Source organism: Phocoena sinus, chromosome 4 (assembly GCF_008692025.1).
Source record: "Phocoena sinus isolate mPhoSin1 chromosome 4, mPhoSin1.pri, whole genome shotgun sequence".
NCBI classification, from domain to species: domain Eukaryota; kingdom Metazoa; phylum Chordata; class Mammalia; order Artiodactyla; family Phocoenidae; genus Phocoena; species Phocoena sinus.
The window spans coordinates 54,776,432-54,793,166 of NC_045766.1; the positions used below are offsets into that span (position 1 = coordinate 54,776,432).

Genomic DNA, 16,735 nt, shown 5'->3' on the forward strand with positions numbered 1-16,735 from the left:
ACTTTTTATTTTCTAAAATGTATTTAATAACTGCCTAGTTTTGTTCAAAGTTCTCATATCAGGCTTGGGGAAGAAAAAAACTGCCAATAAAAAGAAATTGAGATAATCAAATTAATGGCTAAAAAAAAATCTCACATTTCATAATTACAATTTAGAGTTTAATATTTCAGTTTTCTCTCATCTTTATCCACTTATAATTTATTCCGATATATACATCTAAAAAATTCAGTCTATCAGAATAGCTTTCTGAAGAGTAAATTAGGATAAAAAATGAAATCGTATTGGGCTTCCCTGGTGGCGCAGTGGTTGAGAGTCCGCCTGCCGATGCAGGGGACATGGGTTCGTGCCCCGGTCCGGGAAGATCCCACATGCCGCGGAGCGGCTGGGCCCGTGAGCCATGGCCGCTGAGCCTGTGCGTCCGGAGCCTGTGCTCCGCAACGGGAGAGACCACAACAGTGAGAGGCCCGCGTACCACAAAAAAACAAAAACAAAAACAAAAACAAAACAGTATTTTAGAATGGTTATCCTTAATACTAGATATTGTCAATTTTTTTTAATAACACTATACTTATCTCTCAAAACTTTATAAAGTTACAAAATTCTGGAACAATGATCATTTGCTTTTTAACAGAACAGCTTATTAACATACAATTACCATATTCCTAAAATACAGATTATTTTTTAAAATAAATTCTCATCATTCAATCTAATAATTTTAGCATAAAAATCATGTAGCATTCCTCTTCTGAAGGATGAATACAACACAGTAAAAAATGTGTCCTAAACCATACTTTATAAACCACAATTGGCCAATTAAAAGAATGGAAAGGGAATCTAATAATTTCCTCTAATAGCATTTTCAAAACTTGTTCAAAATAAGCAACCCCAGGGATTCCATCTCCCACTAATTACATTTAACTCTGATCACACTCTAATTATGTATCCATTCCCTCAGAATTTATGTATTATAAATGATCTTAGTGAGATTTTGCTATATCACTCTGAAGTAATCAAATTATTGTGTGGATGTTTGTCTTCCCACTTTAGTTGTTTATTTCTACTTCTGTATCTTTCTACATCCTAAACAGTTCAGAGCTTAGTGCATAGGCAGAAAATTGTCAATGATAAACTCTTTAACCTATTTTTGAAATTCAGAGAAATATCAATTTTTATGAAAGCCACTAAAAACAACATACTAACAGCAGGAAACTAGTTTAGAGATATACTGCCTAGTAGTATCTTTTATTCAATATAATGTTTCATTTTGCAAATTTCACACATTTGCAAAGCACTGTACAAAGAATATTCACATAGCTATCACCAAGGCTTTAAAATTAACACCTCCTTCTACTTGTTTTACCACAATTATTAATCTTAATTTTTAAGCATTCCAAAAAAAGTTACAGATATCAGTAAACTTCCCCCATATATAACTTCATTATTGCCTATCATTAACTATAATAAAGTATTTAGTATGGTTTTTCTCTTAAAGTAAAAATTTCATGCAAACAAAATACAATGGATACTTACAAGGTGTACCGTTCAATGAGTTTTGACAAATGCATAAACTCAAGAAACTCTAATCCCTAACAGGACATAGGATACTACCATCACCCTAGAAAGTTCCCACATATCTTTTCCTACATAATCCCTGTCCCCAGCACCCATTCATCCATTTCTAAACCCTGCCAATGACTTTTCCCCCCAATACTGACTAGCTTTGCACCCTCCACCCCAATACACAATAGATATTTGCCTGTTTTCAGTACATCTTATAAACGGAACCATACATTATGTCCTGTTTTATGTAAGGCTACATTCACTCAGCATAATGTTTCAGAGATTAGTCAAAATTGCTTCAGGTACCAATAGTTTGCTCCTTTCTACTGATCAATAGTATTCTGTGATACAAATACAGCACGGCTTGTGTATCTATTCTCTTGTTGATAGATACCTGGACTGTTTCCAGTTTAGGGGTCAGCCCCCGTATTTGACAGTTTATACACAGAATTCGGTACTCGACCTCTGTGGTTCTTTCCTTCCTTAGGCTTCCCCCTCTTCCTCCTGTTGGGCTCCACTGCTCTGCAGCCGCTGTGGTAGTTCTGAACTGTGTGGCTCCTCAAGCCAGTAAGACTGCAAACCAGCCAACAGGAGCCTGCCCTCTGGCAAAACACCATCGCAATGGGAAGCTCACCCAAGGCCGTTCCCTTATTTTAAGATACCACTCCAGACCAGCTTCTTCTTGTTTCTGTTTGCTCTACAGTGTCCTCTCACTTTTTTTTTTTTTTCTTATGTTGTCCAGAGATTGCAGTCACTATTTGTGGGAGGATTTGTCCTATAGGAGTCACTACCCCATTTTTTTGAATTATAACCCCCTACTATTCTTAAGAACACACTTATTCAAGACTGTAATTGACATACCTCCTTCCCCATGTTTTTTCCCCTCGAGACCCTGATTGAGCCAGTCCCCCTGATTCAAAAGAGACAAACTAAACCAGGAAAAAGAGGCCTCTGGGAGCTGGATCCTGTAATTCTGTATACGCATCAACCCAGGTCCCAAGTTCATCCCAGGATGTGGATGCAGAACACACTCAAAAAGGCAAAGGCTTTGAGAACTGAAGATATGAGCCACCGTCAGCATCCCACACTAACACCGAGGGATGCACGGGAGGAGTACACCCAAAGCAGCGGAGCAAAGGCTTTGAACGCTGAACTCGCAGTGGAACCACTGTCCATGACACAAACAGAACTTCTAGCGAACGTGTCTGTTTTCAAACAGACAAAAAAATCATCATCATCATCGTCATCATCATCATCATCATCTCCTGAGAGGATACAATAAAAAATTACTCAACATACAAAGAATCAAGAAAATCTGATTCTCAAAGAGAAAGACAATAACAGATGCCAATCCTGAGATGATCTACATGTGAGAAATATCAAACAAAGATGTTAAGGCAGCCATTTTATCCATCCTCCATGGGCTAAAGGTAGGCACTTGAAATGATGGTAAAGACAGAACTTCTCAGAAGGAGAAAGTATAAAAAGAACCAAATGGAAACTGTATAACTGAAAAATCTAGGGGAAAAGTGATTTGACAAGAAAATAAGTGTAGACAAAGGAGAGCAAATACTGATCTTCCTGAGTAAGAGATTAACACAAACAGATGAGAATAAAAATCTTATTTTAATAAAGGAAAAATTTCCTCACAGTTTGTACCTTTAACTCTTACCTATAGTGGGAAAAAAAACCCTAGAGATCTCAAGCCAAGATGCCTTAATCCTTATTATTCTGTCTCCTCTTGAGGTCCTGTGAAAGCACTCACAATTCACCTTTGAAGAATATTCAAATTCTATACAGTTTGTATTAACACAGAATTTAAAAGAAAGCTGGACTACAAATTAGGGGGTCTGGTTCAAGTCCTGGTGCTCTACTGTAACAAAGTACGTGATCTGGCATCACTTCTCTAAGCCTTGGGTTCTCATTTTATAAATAATGACAACCTACTTAGCTTTGTAATGTAGTCCCATGATCTATTTTAGGAACTCTGAGGGTCAGTCCAGTTTCCCCAGATCTTAAGTTCTTTATCGCTCTAATTACTTGTTTCTGGCAGACAAGGAGAATCTTTAGGTCTGGTAGCTATGACCAGCAAGGTATAGAACAACACTGTCAACAGACATACAATGCAAGCCACAATGCAAACCACAGATTTAATTTTAAGTTTCTAGTAGCCACATGTAAAACTTAAAAAGAAACAGGTGGCAACTGATTCTAATAATGTATTTTTATTTAATCCAACATATCCAAATATTATAATTTCTTGAAATCCATATAAGATTGAGATTTCACTTTTTTAAAAAACTGTCTTCAAAATCCAGCATGCATTTTATATTTACAGTACATCTGAGTTACAACCAGTCGCTATTTCAAGTGCTCAACAGCTACACCTAGAGTGGCCACAACACTACCCAGTGCAGGTGCAGCTGTGGGGTGGAAGGGGAGGGGAAAGTGAGGCAAAGGCAAACAAGGCCCAAGGTGTCTCGATGACTTATCTGCCTTATATATACACACACAAAAACTGTATGCCACTGATGGTTATGAGATCTGCCATGGTACAGGCAGGAGGACAAATCAGAGAAAGCCTGGTTTTGAAATAAAGTTCCATCTCTACCATGGGTAGAACTGCAGTAAAAGAAAAAAAAAAATGGCTTATGTATATTTCATAATAAATGAATTAACAAGTACTGAATATTTACTTTTATGAAAGCCAGTGTTTATTCTATCCTATCCACAACTGAGGGCAAAGTATGTAAGAAATACATTAAAAGACTTTATAAAACAAATACATTTCTCAATTAAATGAATTAAAAGACTGGTGAAAGGGGTCTCCCTGGTGGCGCAGTGGTTGAGAGTCCACCTGCCGATGCAGGGGACATGGGTTCGTGCCCCGGTCTGGGAGGATCCCACGTGCCGCGGAGCGGCTGGGCCCGTGAGCCATGGCCGCTGAGCCTGTGCGTCCGGAGCCTGTGCTCTGCAACGGGAGAGGCCACAACAGTGAGAGGCCCACGTACCACAAAGAAAAAAAAAGACTGGTGAAGGATACACAAAATGTTTTAAAAGTACACAATATTCAATTCAGATGCTTTGCTGTGACTTATTTAGCTTCTGAAATTTCAGCCAAAATATTGAATCCCTCCTCTGAATGAAAATAACAAAAAGCTTAAGTAAATCTGCAAATGCTGAAACCCCTGCTTTTTTTTTCATGGATATAATTTTTTTAAAATTGACTCTACAACAGTTTCATTCCTTAATTGTTCCTCAGGTAAAACAAAGGGCAATAACCAATCTCTGTAAGAACCCAGAGTCCCACCCCAGTTCCATCATGTCACAGTTCCTATCATTTCCATATGAGAACAGAAATACATACGCATTCTCAGAAGAGATGACAGAACTGTGGAAACAGACTTGATTCAGACTTCAGACTCTACAATTTATTATCTAGGTGATTATAAACAAGAATGATGGTCTCCTCATCTATAAAACAGAAATATTAACAGCCTCACAGAGTTACAGAGACATTTAAATATGATATCTACTCTCTCTCTCAGAACACTCATCTTTCCATTTTTTGTCTGATTTTAATTTACTTTTTCATATATCAAAAAACTTTAAACTAATGAAAATGTCTCTTGGTGTCTCCTACCCATTTAATATGTTTCTATGTACTCTGTTCTAAACTCATAAACCCTTATGCTCTAAATCATTTTTTTTAAATATCAGATTACAATGAACTCAAAATGATTCCATTAAACTCTGACTGGAAATGAATGTCAAATCAAGATGGTCCTTAATATATATATACATATATATATATATATATATATATATATATATATATATAAATAAGAACGTTAGCATTTTTTAAAAAAAGATCCTCCTTACAGGAGGAAATAGTAATCATAGCGTAGGAGAAAAAAACAGGCATTATGAAGGAACTCTGTTAAAAAGAACCAAGAGAAAAATCAAAAGATATGACTGAAATTAACTGGCTTACAGAAAAGGACAGAACATGAAGAAGCAAACAAACAGTTAAATTTGGAAACTCCTGTCTTTTACACACCAAACTTCAGTATGTTAGTTTTTCTTTGGAGCAAAAACTTAAAACTCAAATTTTTTAAAAAAGCAATACTATCCCCTGGGAAGATGGATGGATTGATGAAAGAAAGCAAGGAGAAGACGACCCCAAATGGCTTCAATACACCTATGAAATATGGCCCGTAGTTTCAAATTTGGCTACACTGCTAATATTAGACAAGGCAGCTCAATCCTAAATGTGTCAGACTCTATTAAGACTGAATTGAACAGAGTGAGGTCAGTGTGAGAAGTTGCAAAAACTTAAAAAAATAAAGCCAGAAAATAATCAATGACAGGACACCTCTTGTTTTAACATTGTTCCATTAAATATTCATCCCTCTATGTAGGTGGAAGTCCTTGCTCACTTTATTTTGGGTTCCCTGAGACAAAAAGAGAGGTACATTTTATTTCTGGTTGCATGGTGCCTATATTAAGAACTTGTAGAACAGACACCAAGTTATCTGAAGCATGAAGATCCATTTTTAAATAGCAACATCAACTCACCATAACAAGTTCTACTATCGCATTTAATTTAAGGATTAAATCCATGAAAGAATCCACACCTTCTTCGCCTTCCAAATGAAACCACAGTCACTGAGGTTCCATTTCAGACAGCTGTATCAGCCTCACATCACACAACAAACATCCACTGGTAAAGATGAAGGCATTCAGTTAACTACAACTCCAATGTGCATGTGCTCTGCTCTTTTCAGCTTATCACTTGTTTTGTTTTTAATAGAAAATAAACCATACATTTTCAAAGGTATACTTGCTCAGACGTAAGCAAAGGCATAGACCCCTCTGAAAGAAATTCAGCCTGCAGCTATTTTCAGCTCCATCCATTAAAAGGAAAAAGGAAAAAAAAAATCCCCAAAACTAAGAGAGCTTTTCAATGTAACCCTCTTACTACTGACTTGAAAATTAGTTCTCCAGAGGCATAAATTCTCAACCAAAATAAGATAAATACTTCACACAATCTTGTCTATGTGGCAGTGCCATTCATGCTTCACATTTAGTAATACCACTTCAAAAGTACAGGACAGTGAAAGACAGATGATAAATAATGAACTTCTCTACAGTGAACAAAACAAATTATTTTACAGATGACACGCTTGAGAAGTGGAGAGTAAAAGGGAACAGATCACTAGCTCCTCAATACGAACCACACTGCTTCCTGGGAGTTACCTCTTGGTAGGGTTACAACTCTGGGGTCTTATCCTCAGTCTGGCAAGCCATAATTTACTTTTATCTGTTCTCTTGGGATAATCAAGTTCTAGGAGAACAGATGTTAACAAAATACACTAGAGCAATTTATGAATAAGAATGATTTACTAATTTACACTGAGAAATACAGTTGCCGGTAGACTAGAATATTCATCGATGCAACAGAGGCTGGCAGTGTCCAGCCCATAACCCCTGATCACTCAGTTTTCCTTAGGAACTAGGCAGCTTCTTACTGCAAACACCTGAGGGTCATCTCTGGCCACAGTTAGGTCAGAGGGGAAGTTTTAAGGAGCTGATGCCCTGCCCTTCCCAAAGCATAACTCAACCAATAAGGAATGGAGTTGGTGGACAAAGTACCCCAACTTTCTTGACGCATGAGTGGAACAGCTGAGAGGCATGTTCTACATGCTGGCTCCCAGAGGTCCCCACAAGAAGTGAGTCCCAACTGCCTAAAATATTAACTTACTCAAAGGCATCTTGTACTGGCCTCCTTATCTTCCTTTTCTCATTTCCCCACAGGAACTTCCTGGGTTCAGCCTTCAAATAAAATGGTTATAATCGAGGGTCTGATTCCACGGAAATCAAACCTAAAACAACTGGTCAGCGAGGTTCTATCCTTAGCAGGAAAATCTTGTTGTTAAACCAAATTAAGTTTTAGAAGCTGTGGGATAACTGTAGAATTAGAACAAGAGAAAAGAGGAGGCCTAAAGGGATTGGTCAACAAAGTTGATAGACATTTCTTGAAAATGAGAATCTATCTTTGGAACAGTTCAAAGAAAAAAAACATACAAATTGTTCTAAAACACATAAGATGCAAATTAGAGCTACACTGAGACACCATTTCTCAACTATCAGATTAAATATGTATATATCCAAAATGTTCTAACTATACACTGTTTACAAGTGGGAAAACAGACACCCTCATACATTACTGGAAAAAATATAAGATGGCATAAAACCTACAGAAAAGAATTTGGCAAACTGCCTCAAAATTACATGAACATTTATGCTCATACCTAAAACTGCCATTCGTGAAACAGCTAAGCTACATCTATGTAATGGACTACTCCACAGCTATTAAAAAGAATGAGGACTAACTCTATACACTACTATAAGGTGATCTCCAAAATGTTCAGTGTATATATACACACACATAGGTTTGCTTATTTTTAAAAGTAGCAACCTAGTTAAACGTGGTTACCTATAAGGGGAAGAAGAAACTAAGTACATACTTCACTTTGGAGTAATATCAATGTTTTCTATAAAATTATAAGATTAAATCAATATTTTAAAATCCTAAAAATTAAAAATACAATGAAACAAATGGACCTGATTCTGTACTAAGTTGGTAGAAAAATCATACAATTGGATTTACTTTGAGTACTTCAAAATACTGTGAATGTAAACCCCCAGTGGGTCATGGACCAAAGAAAAAGCAGTTTTCAGTAATCATATTGGTGGTACTGGTTTAAATATATAAAAATATATTTAGAAGGATACAAATTATATTATGTACAATAATTTCATATTTATTTTATAGATTTACATATTTATATCTTACATATTCTGTATTTTATACCTTTAAATAATATATTGTTTTATACATTTATATGTTAAATATATACAACATTATACATAATATAAATATACAAAAGAAACAAGTTTATGTAAATACCATTAGAAAAAGATTTTTCAGCATGAGAAAGGATGGAAATATTGAAATCAAAGAATTTAAGTTTGAAAAATTAAAATCCAACATTTTTATAAGATATATCACAGACATACCAGACATCCAGAAACAACGAATACCCTTAGCACTAGACTGTGGCTCTACATACTGCTTTCACTAAAAGGAACTGGACTTTCTGGAGACACAGCTGATTTGGGGACTAAGGAAGAACATGTGCAAGATGAGCTCAGGAACATCTTGTTATGTCAAAAAGCAAGGACGCTAGCAGAGACTACTAGAGTTGTGTCAAAAACATTCAGAAGTCAATTTAAAAAGGCTCCTTTGGCCAAGACAATCTGAGTATCCTAAGAATAAGAATAAAAACTACAATGTAATAACATATCAAATATTTAAATCCCCAAGCTCACAGAGACACTTTTTAAAAAGTCTTTGGTCTACTTTTCCCAGCATTCTAGGAAACAACTTAGCACTTTGAAAATTGGAAAATAAACTTATCTTCGAAACAGAAATAGAGTTACAGATGTAGAAAATTGGTAAATAAAGGGAAGAATCAAGAATTTGGTATGCCTTTCCAGTGCAAACTGTGCCACAGAGTAACCAAATATCTGATGAGGGAAGTTTCTCTTTATAGAAATATTACAGATAATAAATAATGAGAGATGATCTAGGCAATGATCGTCAATGGTCACCTAATATCACAAATAGAGACAAGCAAATATTATATGCCTCTTCATGGAATTACTTAGTACCACCTACAAAATATTCTGCCATCCTACCCCCACCCCAAAATAATGCAAAAAAAAAAAAAAATCCTGAATTAGATTAATCTTTTAAATTAAAAAATTCAAGGGAAAGAGAGTCATTTTACTACAGGGATGCAATTAACAAAATACAGAACGAGGAAACCCTGCAAGACAAATAAAAAGGAAAATATAATAAAGAGGTAAAGCATAAGCTGTACGTAGCACCCAAATGTAATGTATGGACTTTGCTGTCAAATCTGTAAAAGCTCAAACTAAAAGGATATATGGTGATATTAAGAAATTACTGTCATCACCTCACACCCATTATTAGAGTGCTCACTACCCCAAAATGAAACAAACCAACCCTCACAACAGCCAAAAACTCTCACAGAAAATAACAGGTACTGGCAAGAATGTAGAGAAATCAGAACCCTGTGCATTCGTGTTGGGAATGTAAAATGGTGCAGCCACTTTGGAAAAGCGTATGGAGCTTCCTCAAAAATTAAAACTAGAATTATCATATGACCCAGCAATCTCACTTCTAGATATTTATCCAAAAGAATTGAAAGCAGGATCTTAAAGAGATATTTGCACTTTCATGTTCACTGCAGCATTCGTCACCATAGCCAAAGCTGGAAGTAACCCAAATGTTCACTGATAGATGAATAAAGAAAATGATATATATGTACAAAAATTCCACCAGGGATATTAGCTCGGTGCTTTGTGACAGCCTGGAAGGGTGGGATGGGGAGAGTGGGAGGGAGGGAGACGCAAGAGGGAAGACATATGGGAACATATGTATATGTATAGCTGATTCACTTTGTTGTAAATCAGAAACTAACACACCATTGTAAAGCAATTATACCCCAATAAAGATGTTTAAAAAAAAAAAAAAAAAAAGGCAGAAAATCCTGTCATAAGATACAACACAGAGAAACCTAGAGAACATTAAGTTAAATAAGCCAGTCACAAAAGACAAATACAGTATAATTCCACTTATATAAGATACTTAAAGACGTCAAACTCATGAAAACAAAATGTAAAATGATTGTTGACAGCGGCTGGGGAGAGGAAGAAATAGGAGATTTTGTTCGAAGAGTAGAGAGTTTTGCAAGATAAAAAATTTTTAGAGATCTGTTGTACAACAATGTGAATATAGTTAACACTACACTTAAATGTACTAACTGTACACTTAAAATGGTTAACATGGTAAATTTTACATTATGTGTTTTTTACTATAATTTTTTAAAGTATATTTAAATGCCTTTTCAAATAAAAAAATTACTGTCAATTTTTAAAGTGGGATAATGGTACTGTAGTATATACTTTTAAAAAGCCCACATCTTCCATCGATACCTACTGAAATATTTCTTAATGTAATCATGTGCCATATGTATTGGCTCCAAAATAAATGGGGGTGGGGGTGGGGAAGAAAGAGGCATAACAACATGGGAGCGAAGCGGTTACAGGAAACAAAGCTGGTGATGCTGCAGCTGGGTGAGAGTTCATCATGCCATTCTCTCTAGTGTACATCTAAAATTTTTCACACTGAATAATAATATACACCTACTGGTCACTGGGTTCTATTAATGCAATAAGATAATCACAGAAAGTAGCATGAAACATTTATACTGAAAAGTAGCTGTAAATCATGGTGACTTAAGGTGCTATGAGAGTTAAAATAACTTGCACTTAGGCAAATGAAGAGGCAAAAAAAAGAATATTCATGGTTCTTATATGAAAAACAAAGTTGAAGTGGGTGTGGGGGGTGGCAGAGGTGACTTTTCACAAAGCACTCCTTTATGGCATTTCCAGAGAAAAACACGTGAGATAGTACACAGCACAGATTTAACCCCGAACACTACTACATTGCTCAGGCTCATGGGAAAACCACCATTTTGAACCGAGTATCTATAAACTTACTGGCACATCTTACAAATGTGTAGAAATGGCTTTGATGTCCACAGCTAGACTATAAGCAAATTTGTGTAATCTTGACCTTCTTCATCTTTCACGCTAACACGTATACAGAATTAACACTAACATAAACATTTGTGATGGCAAATGTGTTTGAGATAATCTGATTTAAAATACAGTCTACAAGCTGCTCCCCAAACAAAACAAAACGACACGCAGGCTATGTGAGTGGCACATTACAAAGTCACCTGAGGACAGGCACTTAGAAGAGAGAGCCAGTGGCATGGCACTTGGCTCTCAGACACCCAACAGGCCTGTGCAACTCACTTCTCAGGGGAAACGTGCCACAAATAGCTAAGACTCCAACAACCAAGAAAAATGCACAGGTTTCAAACGTGAACTTCAAAAAAGCCAGATACTCAAAATGCCTAAGATGAGCTGCTTACGTGAGGAAGTGTAGTGCTCCAGAAGAAACAGCAGATTTAATGATGGTTAATGAGTCACCCAGGTACCATAAAGAACCCAGCAAGTATTTTCATATATTAATGAAGAACGGTGTCATCCTTCGTGCTAGGTAAAGCCAGAACAAAAATCCTTATTTTCCCCAACATTCCCCATTAACTACTGGGGGGAAGGAGGAAGGGAGAAGAAAAGGAGGCTGGAGACGGGGAGAGGACGTTTTCTTTTCAGCAGTAAGAATTCAGAAGATAGTTTAGGCAGAGGACATCTTATTGACATACTGACAAGTTCATCTTTAAAATGAATCATTTCCTAGGAATATTTTCACAGATAACTTTCACATCTCACTCACTCATCCTGGTTCTAGTTAATTTTTACTATTTTTTATTTCAGACTGATGCATTATAATTTCCCACCAAATTCTATAAACCTTAGTTTCTATAGCTCCCTGATTTAATATTTAAAATAAAAATTTAAGTAAAAATAATTAAAATTTTTGACAATGCACTATAGAAAACACTGTTGTTAAGCAATTAATTCTTTAAAAAACACACAAAAAATAAAAACTCATTCTCCTGCTATTTACTGATGCCCCAAATACAGGGCCATACCATTTATATAAGGAATTACTTTTTGTAAGGTAAAAAACCATTCTGAATTCTAATGAACAGTGATGAGATAGATCATTTAGCCTATAGCTAGAATAAACATTAGAAATTTAGTCCAATTCTATCACCAAAGTTTACAAGAGTACTTGCCAAAAGTCATCCAAGACATATGCAGCAGAGAGCAACTCCCAACTCCCACAGAGTCCAGTGGTCTTGCTGCTATATAACAAAGTGGACATTTTCATTCCACAGAGAAAGGATTCTAAATGACCTTGTTAAATAAATAAGAATGGTTCTCCTGAAAATTATCCACTAACTAAAGACAGGTAGTACTTTAGCCATTTAACTGCCCATTAACTATAAATATTAGGAGAAATCCAATATGATTATTTTAGTAAGATGATGGACAAAAACACAAGAGCCATTACTGCCACTCTAACTTAAGTTTAATGAGAAAATTTTATTCACAAAATATAGTCCACATGTTAAAATATAAGATCTTAACTGTATAGTAACACTTTTCATTCTGATAACCATAGCCAAGATAATAGAAATCTTCAAATTAGAGGTTTTGCCTTTTTAAAAAAAAACACCAAATAATCAAACATTATTTTAAGTACCTTAAAAATTACTTTTTTTTTAAAACATTTCTTCAGTTTGAGAACACATGTATTTTGTCAAACTGTGAAAACCTTTCAAAATTCTTAACAGATTCTTAAAAATAAGAGAATAATAAAAACAGAAATTAAAACAAGCTCTGACAAAAAGAGTAGGAGGAATTCTTACCATTGGCAGTGCATTGATGTGGGGATGTACAACTGAATGTCTGGTACTGCCAATCACAAATTGCTGTTGCTGATGCTAAGAAAAAGGAAAGTAAAATATTCAGTGTGTCTTAAAACAAACCCAGTTTAAAAGATTTCCCATACCAAATTTTACATGTACGAAATACTATTTATGTCTTTAAGGTCCCAACCAGTGAGTATCTTTCTCCTCCTAAGCAACTGCTGTCATAAACAGCAGCAACTTTTGAGCGTGTAGTATGTGGCAAGCACTGAAACTTTACAACATTCCTAAAAGGTTGACACAATGAACAGAATGAGACTCAAAGGAGACGAATTTGCATAAAGGAGGCACTCACCCCCATTCAACTCAACTCATGCAAATACTACTGCAATAGGGCCCAGTATAGCAGGTTCATAATCTATCATCAGGAGCTGTAAAGAATGGTGTAAACTTATATGCTATATATTGTTTAATACAATAAAGAGAAATACCTAATTGGTTTTGAAACAATTTCAATCAAAACTTATTAAACCTTATCTCTTCAGAATTTATATTCTACGGAGTTTACCCAGTCTTCTCAATCGCTGAGTCACAGCACATTATTTTCCAAGAACCTTTTTTGCAAACATACAAGTGGTCTTTCACAACGCTGTCAGAGTGGTGACTCGGAACACTGACCAGGGCAGCTCCCACCGTGTGCAAGCGTAGAGTGCATTTTTCTGCAGGAGTACAAGCTGATGCCAAACAAAGAAATGCAAGAGCTTTTCTTCGTACACCAAAAAGGTGAATTAAGTCAGTAACACTAAAAAGATAACTAAGCAAATACACTGAATAAATACAGAAAGAATTTAATCCCTTGAAATTTGCTCCTCTCTGATTTTATCTTTAATTGACTGGAACCCTCATTTGTGCTCATTACCAACTCCAAGGCCACACTAAATAACTTCAGTGCTGCTATGTAACTTTCAGACAGCTGAGCTGTAGGAATTCAATAAAAGGAATTAAAATAATTCCTATTTTAATTCCTAGGAATTAAAATAATGTTTATTAAACACACCACATACTTATAACTGGAATTATAGACAGCTATATCAAGATACAATATTCCACCAGCCTTTTGGGGTTCAAGACAGGTAAGTGAGCACCAAGGCTTTCAGGCACAAAACATTTGTGAGCTAGTTAGTAGGTATTTTCTAGCACCTATTGAGGAAATGTCCTATAGACATCATGACTGAGTTCAAATAAAAACTAGATTACTGCTAGGCTCTGTCTAACTCAGGGTCATTTATTATGAACATCCATTATTTTACTATAAACTCTTCATGAATTTTTGAGCTCTAAGCTATGTAGTTTGGCATACATTCATTCTAATTATTTATAAATAATTAACATGTGCTACTGAATTTCATATATTTTAAAACACACAAAACCGAAGTAAAAAATAAAGATAAATTATTTACATATTTATGGTGATACAATCTTGTTTATAACATTCTAGGTCCTAAACTTTTAAATGTCTTCTTAATCATGATGATTTTATATCATTATTAACTACTATCTCAAGCCACAATTTAGTCTTAGAGTAAGGTTCATCAGTACTGATAGTGAACGTGTGCCTGTCTGTCAAGTATCTTTCTTGAGAATCTCCAATTTTTTCAGCCATCTTCTAAAATAATTATATCATGGCAGATGAAAAGCTTATTCTAATAGTTTAAGTAACACCTCTACCATTTTCTTGTTTCCTATTCTTATTCATGTTTCTTATATTCAGTTTCTTTGCAGGAATGTTTATATTATTAGTCTGTTTTGTGGGGTTTGGTTAAAACTGGATAATATAATCCACAAATCTGTATCATCAAACACAAGCAAACATACATTAATAAGCTCAAATGCATGGCAATTCCCAGAAATGGAATGAATGAATGGGAGTGCCACTGTTGCCCTACGGAACCCCCAACTCTTTTGAATACCATTATGTACCACATGTTATACACGACTCTCTGACATCACAGCCAAATGAGGGTACAAATTAACCGCAACATTCAATATTAATTATATTTAATTTTTAAAATCTCAAATGAACTGCGCACTGTGCCTCAATGGATATTTTTTTCACTACTATTGTTGTGTGTACACACACAACATACACAAACTTACACACATGTGCCTTAGGGAAATATTAAATCAGATCATTCCAGTTGCTAGTCTTTCTTTTACCTCCTCTCCCTGGTTCTCTCCTCTTACTTTTTTGTGGTGAGTTCTTCTCTCATCACCCTCACAGAGGTCTCTAATCTCAGTTTTCTCTAAACGTATTTTCTCTTCCCTTCTTTTCCTCATTCATTCATTCACTCATTCAGCGCTTCCTATTAGACTACAGCTCCTTATGGGAAAAGGCCACGAAGGTGATTTAATAAATATTGAAGGGGTTAAATATCTGATTCTAGGATCTGAAGGGTGAATAAATCTGTGGAAAATGGTGTATCAACAGGCCTGCCCATTTGCACATACAATAAAATCTGAAAAACTGAGAGTGTTTTTTCCCCCCTGCCACACCATGTGGCTTGCAGATCTTAGTTCCCCAACCAAGGATAGAAGCCATGCCCCCTGCAGTGGAAACGCGGAGTCCTAACCACTGGACCTCCAGGGAATTCCCAGGAAACTTTAAAAAACGTAGGCAGGGCTGTATTTTGGTTTCTGTATTAATGTTTTCCTAGTCGACCCATTTACCTATGCCCTGGCCATTGTGCAGTGCATTTCTAAAGCATACATCACAATTCTTCAGCTTTATAAAATGAGTATCTGAATTTTAAGATAAAATTATATATTCTACAAAGGAATTATAAAAATCTAAGGTGATTTAAGATAATCCAATAGAATATATTTTAAAGCTATTTGTACTAAAGTGATTCAAATTGTCCAAAAACCAAAACCATGTGTATCCTTAAACAACTGCCTTTATAATCTCACTTGCTCAACCTCCTGTACTCTCACTGCAGCATTATCACCCTCTCTGTTCTCTGCACTCTTAGGCTGCCATGACACTGCTCATTCCTCTGCCAGAAATGTCCTTCTACTGTGGCTCTGCCCACAAATCCAGCCCACCTCCTCTTTCAAGGTTCAGCCCAAATCAGCTTCCTCCCTTGATTACTTACCCACTGAGAGAGAAAGACCAGTCTCTCTTAACCACAGCTCTGAAATGCCTTATTCTCTCACCATGCCTCCCCTATCAAACCTCCCCAGGCCAGGGGCTAATCTGCTCATCTTGCTGTCCCATCACAGAAGAACAGTGCCCTGAGCATACACAGTTCTTGAGATACATTTATTGATAATATGATATAGTATCTAAATGTGTGGGAATAGGTACATACATATTCGAGAATAAAACACAGTAGATACTGAATTACAACACAAATAAATCACAATGATAAGGAGGAACTCAACAGTGAATCTTGTTTTGTTTTGTTTTTTTTTGTTTTGTTTTGTTTTTGCGGTACGCGGGGCTCCCACTGCTGTGGCCTCTCCCCTTGCGGAGCACAGGCTCCGGACGCGCAGGCCCAGCGGCCATGGCTCACGGGCCCAGCCGCTCCGCTGCACATGGGATCCTCCCAGACCAGGGCACGAACCCATGTCCCCTGCATCGGCAGGCGGACTCTCAACCACTGCGCCACCAGGAA

The 16,735-nt window shown here is 36.2% G+C and overlaps 1 protein-coding gene across 5 annotated transcripts in view; it reads right to left on the reverse strand.

Moving 5' to 3' along the window:
- TBL1XR1 (TBL1X receptor 1) overlaps positions 1 to 16,735 on the reverse strand; it is a 188,787-nt gene that overhangs the window by 78,895 nt on the left and 93,157 nt on the right. For 4 of the 5 annotated variants that reach the window (XM_032629510.1, XM_032629516.1, XM_032629517.1 and 1 more), the window contains exon 2: positions 13,062 to 13,136. The gene's annotated coding sequence lies outside the window, so the exon portion shown is untranslated. Of the gene's footprint in view, positions 1 to 12,425; positions 12,495 to 13,061; positions 13,137 to 16,735 lie in introns of those variants that run through there. The other variant, XM_032629512.1, reaches the window with a different exon arrangement.